The 6,100-nt window shown below is 51.2% G+C and overlaps 1 long non-coding RNA gene across 1 annotated transcript; it reads left to right on the plus strand.

Moving 5' to 3' along the window:
* Nucleotides 1-224: 224 nt before the first annotated feature.
* On the plus strand, nucleotides 225-5,112 carry LOC141994568 (uncharacterized). The gene is made up of 3 exons (XR_012641170.1): nucleotides 225-551; nucleotides 2,535-2,614; nucleotides 3,283-5,112. It is a non-coding gene; the product is annotated as an uncharacterized LOC141994568 (long non-coding RNA).
* The last annotated feature ends 988 nt before the right edge of the window (nucleotides 5,113-6,100 follow it).

Here is a 6,100-nt window from a genome sequence, read left to right on the forward strand (position 1 = left end):
CAGAACAGGGGAAGATCAGGAACAAGAGAGGCCCAGAGAGAACCCCAGGCGCCAGGGAACCCCAGGCGGGAGCGGCTGGCAGCAGGCGTCTCTCCCCACCCCAGCCGCAGAGCTGCGCATTCCCGGAGCTCTCTTGGTGACCAGGGAGCCTCTCTCCTTTCCGGGGAGTGTGTCAAGAGCCGCCTGCCCTGGTGCCAAACGCTGCAGCAAAGCCCAGGCTGGGAAAGGCCGGGAAGGGGGCAGGGGAAGGTCCTGTGACTCGTTAGCAGGAGTCACTGGGCTCCCTGCAGCAGGCCTTGCCCCCCAGCAGGGTGATAAAACGCGTCGCGGATTTTGACCTTCAAACCACAAAAGGGGGAAGCTTTGGAAGGCGGACGGCAGGGATCGGCTTTAGTTAATCCACCGTGTAAACCCGGCTCCTTTGTGCGCGTTACAGGAGCTGCCAGCGCTGCCGCTTTCTGCCTCCCGCTCCGCTTCCCGGGTCCTGCCCACACAAGATTCACCTGCTTAGGTAGCTCCCGCAGTGACACCGTCAGCCGGGGCCCGCACAGGTACAGAGCACACGCACGCACCGCGCCATGCATGTCTACACGCGCAGACACGCCCGTGTGCGGACACGTCGGTCGGGCGAGGTTCCTGCCCCACTCACTCAAACCTCTCCAGTACGCCAACATATGTAGCCTCTCGCCCGCCCAGGTGTGGAGTCATCGACACCTGGAGCAGGCTGGCGGCCCCCGGGCTCTCACACGGGCGCGCGCCCTTTTGCAGGCGTTGCGGGGCTGCTTGCCCAGCTCTGATGGGGACTCTCCGTGGAGAACGAGGGTCAGATCCCTGGCAGCAGTTGGCAGGGGGGAGAGCGGGCAGGGCTGGACGTGTCTGATTCCAGAGGCTGGATTAGCTCAGCCCAGAGGCTGAAATCCGGCTTTGATCCGTTTGAAAGCGCCTTCCCCACACACCTGGTTGTCCACGTGTCCATCTAATTCCCCACCGTCCCCGACTCTGCGAAGCACCAAAGCCCCCTCTTCACCTTTTTGACCTTCCCGTTGAAATAGCACGGCAACGGCCAGCTAACCCCAGCCCTCTGCAGAGTCTCCTCGCCCTTGTCCACGGGGCACCATGGCTGCAGGACCCCTGCATGGAGCGGAGCTTTTATTGGAGACCCAAGTGCGTTCCAGCCCCACCGCGGCTCGGGGAAGTAGCCTTCCTGACTAAAGCTGCCTAGACAAATGGGCAGCCCCGCACCCGTGTGTACCGGGGCCACGCCTTGTAAATAACCTCCCCGAGCCCCATGTAAGCTCCGGTCTATACAAAGTGCAATGACATATATAAACAAAATGCTAATTTCAAGAAAGGCAGGGCTGCCCGTCCATGCAGAAAATTAAAGCTGACATCGAGTTTAATTAAACAAAACAACCAGACTCAGAGTTGAATCTGAAAGTTAGATTATAGCAGTTGGGAGAGCAGGAATCAGCAAAGCCTTGGGTACGATCTGATCATAAATCTTCAGTGCCCGCTCCCTTAACTACAGGAACAATCAGCTGGAACAGGGCGGCCTTCTGGCCAGCCTTGCCCTCGGTAGTAAGTGCCACGGCCAGCCAATGGCTTCAGATAGTCACGGTGCCCGTATGACAAGGTATTGGTGTGAATTCCAAACAGCAACAGCCTCTGACTAAATAAACCGTGAGTAAAACCCCAGCTCTGGCCCTGTTGAAACAGAACAACGCCAATAGGTTGTCTTCAGGTGAGACTCCAGACGCACCGTGTCCACACTCCCGCAGCCGGTCGAAGGCGAAGTGGGGGGCTCTGTATTTACATAGACCGATATAAGGTTGGTGTGCAATAAGCGAGGTATTCGGATTATAGGGAATTGCTGAATTCTATCTATTTTGCATGATGGGTTAAAAAGAATTCGGCTGAATAACCCTCAAGAAGTAAGCCACACACACTCGTGTTTGTGTGAACACTGTCACACACACGGGGACACGCGCGCGCACGCACACACATATGCGCGCGCGTGTGTATTTTTGCATGTTACAAATAATTCGACTGAATATCTCATGGAAAATAAACTACAGATTTCTGTGTTTGCTAGGGCTCTGTGTCTGTGTGTATGCACACCGCTAGATGATATGTCTATGACAGTGTACACAGACACAAAGTCCTGGCACATACGCTATTTTGCGACTCACTTGCCAAGGCATATGCAGGTGAATTCTTTTTAACATATCATACAAAAATGTCCATACAAGCACGCACACACATTATACCTCTCTCACACTAAGATTAACGAATACAAAATTAGGTAGTTTACATTCCAGGGATTATTCGGCTGCTTTCTTTTAAATCGATCATGCAAAATATATCTCTGCACTTACCAATATTCTGTAAGCGCATATTTTGCATGACCTTTCAAAGAATTCAACTCCCCGACATCTCCTGGGTACACAGAGACACCCTAATAATTCCTGCATTGGAGGAACGGTGGATAAGAAACTCTCATAGTTTTCTCTCCCTCTCTTTCTCTGAACACAAAGCATGAAGCACCAAACAGACTGGAGTGAAGAGCCCGGCATTTCCCTGACTCTTCTTCGCTGTGTCAAAGTGAGAGTGAGAGGTAGGAAAGGGGCAGCCCTTTTCCCCCCGCATCGCTATGTGCGTTTTCCTTTCCTATTTCTGCTCACAGAGCTGGGAGCACTACAGAGGACTGGAAAGCCTTTCTGCGTCACAGCCAGCTACCACGAGGCATCGGTTTTCCCACTACAAGGACTAAACGTTATTTTTAAACGCCCTGCCCTCTTTGCAAGGCCTGTGAAGGGAAGCAGAGACCAAGTCCGGCCGTCACAGGCTTCCTTGGGATTTCTTTCACCCTTCCTCAAAAAAGAGATGGGACAATGGGCTCGATCTTGCACTGTCCACGTGTCCCAGTGAAGCCCGTAGCACTTCTCTGGCTCACGAGCAGAGAAATCTGAGTCGGTGGAAGGGGGCAGGCGAAAGGATCAGGAGCCCCAGCTGATATCTGTAGGAGTGTTGCCTGATGGAAGGAGGGCAGGTCTGAGCCCTTTAACCTGCCGGGACTTCCCAGCGGCAACACTTGCTTTTTAACGGGGGCTAGTCCAGGGTGAGCCTAGAGTTTCCTTCATTTTACTCCTTTGGAAACTCCCCCAGGGCTGTCAAATTGCCCGGGTTGCCTATGAAGCGAATTCGAGGGGGGGCATGGTCAGATTTCTAAGGGGGGTGTGTGTTCAGTGTGTGCTCCAGTGTCGTCTACTTTCTTGCACTCAGGCATACCCGTCTGCGCCCTTGGATCTGTACGAACTCGCTCTGAACCGCGTTTGGAGCATGCCGAGAGGAGGATGCCAGCAGTATGGGAGGAAATGTCCCTTCTCCCGGTGTTCTCCTGCGCACGATGTAGGGAGCCCGGCGCAGGGCTGAGGGCGGGGTGGCTTGTTTGGAGTAAGTCCATCCCTATTGCTCCTTTCAGGGCAACTTGATCTCTCTATCTGCCGCGAACAGCGATCCGGACTCACTCCGAATGCTCCTGCTCGCCCGAGGATTTAAACCAACCGTTGAATATAATAGTCCCTGCATGGCTGCCAAAACAAAAACCTAAGAGGGTTCCTGCCCACTTTTGTTGGGAACCCAATTCCCAGGGAGACTCTAAAAGAACAGGATTTCAATTTTTAAAAATCAAGGGGATTTAAAAACACTGCCACGCTGAGTTGCCAGGGAGTCATCTGCAGTCCAGCTTTCTGGGGCTTTATCCCTGACATTTAAATAACCGAATCACTAAGGTCTCATCAGCAGTAAGGATATTTGGATATTTAAGGTCTCATCAGCAGTTTGGATATTTAAGGTTTCACTCTGGTCTGCACTTGGATGAGAATAAAAGTGAGGGTGGAAATCAGGGACTGGGGTATCCCAAAGATGCAGCCCCTCGGAGCTGTGAGCCCCTCGTAATCCTCACCCAGTTCCTTTCTCGAAGGAATCAATAACCAGGAACTGCGAGGTTGCCAAAATGTGCGAAAGTCAAAGCAGAGTGCCCCACTTCCAGCATCTGGAAGCCATAAGTGAAAGTGGGTGGGAGCGAATGTTTTCAACTCACATGTAAGATGCTGCCCCTTCCCCTCAAAGGGCAGGGGAGCGAATTTCTTATTTCACCTGTTAATGATTTGTCACATAGAAATGGATAGAGACTCTGCAGAGAGGCTGCAATTGCTGAATTGGGAGTTTTATCCACCAGTTGGATGAACGTGTATTGTCCGCTGTGTGTTTCTTTTATCCTGAGTGATTAGATCCTGTCAAACTTCTGGAAGCGCCTCTAAATGTTATTCCTCAATAATCCACAACAGCCGCTTTATCCCTCCCTGCTTTCAGATCAGAGAACAGCACTCCTCGGATGAGGCAAAAACAATACCCGCTCCAGTAACAAAAACAAACACACACACAGAAACAAAACCCGGGAAAAAACAAAGGAACACAAGACGGCGTGAGGATGTGGAGTGGAAGAGAGAGATTTTTTTGTCCAGAGACGCAACGATTTGTCAAATGTTGGTGGACAGAGAAAACAATCATTGCAAGTATTAAAGAAAATAGGAAATATTATCCTGATCCTTCCATCCTCAGTGGTGTGAAGTAATCCTTGCTGGGGTGATTCGTCCCATTGATTTAAACAGAAATATTAGCGTGCGTAAGGACTGCACACAGGAAAGGTGCAAGTTCAAGTGTTAAATGGTTCACATGATGGCATTTTAATAGAGATTTGGGGCATGGAAGGGTATCGTTTTTGCATCGAGCTGGCTTTAGGGCCCTGCACAGAGCTTGTGTGTGCCGGTGCATTCTGCATCGCAGGGGTTCTATCTTATTCTCTTGGAAATTATATAGACACTTTTCTAAAATAATACCATGCATCAAACCGCGAGAGATGAAATTCTTAAGATGATAAGAGGGTTTCCATTTGTACATTTCGGGGGCACACAACACATTCGAATATGAGAAACCAAATGGTGATCGTACAAAAATGATATTGACAGGGCAGCCACCAGAAATCCAAGCTGTAGCTTGCTTAATATTAAATCTTGGGTGACATCGATTTACCTCCCCCCCCCCCCAACGGCAGATCGCAAACCGTGATTTGGGCTTTTTTCTTCTTCTGAGTGTTTATATAGATACATAAAGTTGCAGTGAGGTTTGACGTGGCAGAGATCGCTTCTATCGCCCACTTTATCCACTGCAGCAGCCTGTAAATCTCACCGGGCCTTAGAATGGCAGGGGGAATGTTAGTAGAAGGGGGGTTTCCCCTTCATGCTTTCCTGTCGTTTGATTTTGGGTGCAGTCTTTTTGGCCAGCGGTCCGCAGAGGTGTGACTCCTTTCCACACTGACAGGTAGATAGGGTGTCGGCTGATCGGGGGAGGAAAGTGAGACAGTGAGCTCATGAAATGTCGTCTTTGAAGGATATTTGTAATAACATAACCAGCAAAATGAATGTCATATTTTTGCTCCAATGAATTGGATTTCCTGAAATATTGTCTCGGTAATGATGCCTCTAGGCTCCTCTGGATTAGATAGCTCTCCAACCACATCAAGAAGGCTAATTATCCCCAAACCACTTTCCCACATTTTCGCATCTTTTTATTTTATGCTTCTGAAATCTTTGCCCAGCGCTCGCTCACTCTCCCCGCCCCCCGCCCCTTAGATGGTTTCCCTGCTTTTCAGGCTGTTTTTAGTAGCAGGCTCCGACTGTTCTGTGAACCACACGGCGCAGGTGTGAGGGTGCGGCGGGGAGGCTGGACGCTGGGCCCCAATCTCTAGGAAAACCTCCGAGACCTTAGGGCAAATGGGTTGGGAAGTAAGGGAGCGCTCCTGCAATGCTGACAAGGGGGGATTCGACACCCGGGGTGTTGTGTTGTGTAGTGACAGGGGCCTCTCTCACAGTGCGTTACCCCTTGCGGGGTTGCCCGGTTTGGGTATCAAAAGCTGGCTCCTCCTCAGCCTCCGTCTGATCTTTGCTCACCAGCAGATTCCCCTGGTGCTACAGTCAGAGATGCCCTGACCCCGCTGGCGAGGCGGGGTCACCCATCACCGTGGTATCTGAGCGCCATT

Source organism: Natator depressus, chromosome 10 (assembly GCF_965152275.1).
Source record: "Natator depressus isolate rNatDep1 chromosome 10, rNatDep2.hap1, whole genome shotgun sequence".
Lineage (NCBI taxonomy): Eukaryota > Metazoa > Chordata > Testudines > Cheloniidae > Natator > Natator depressus.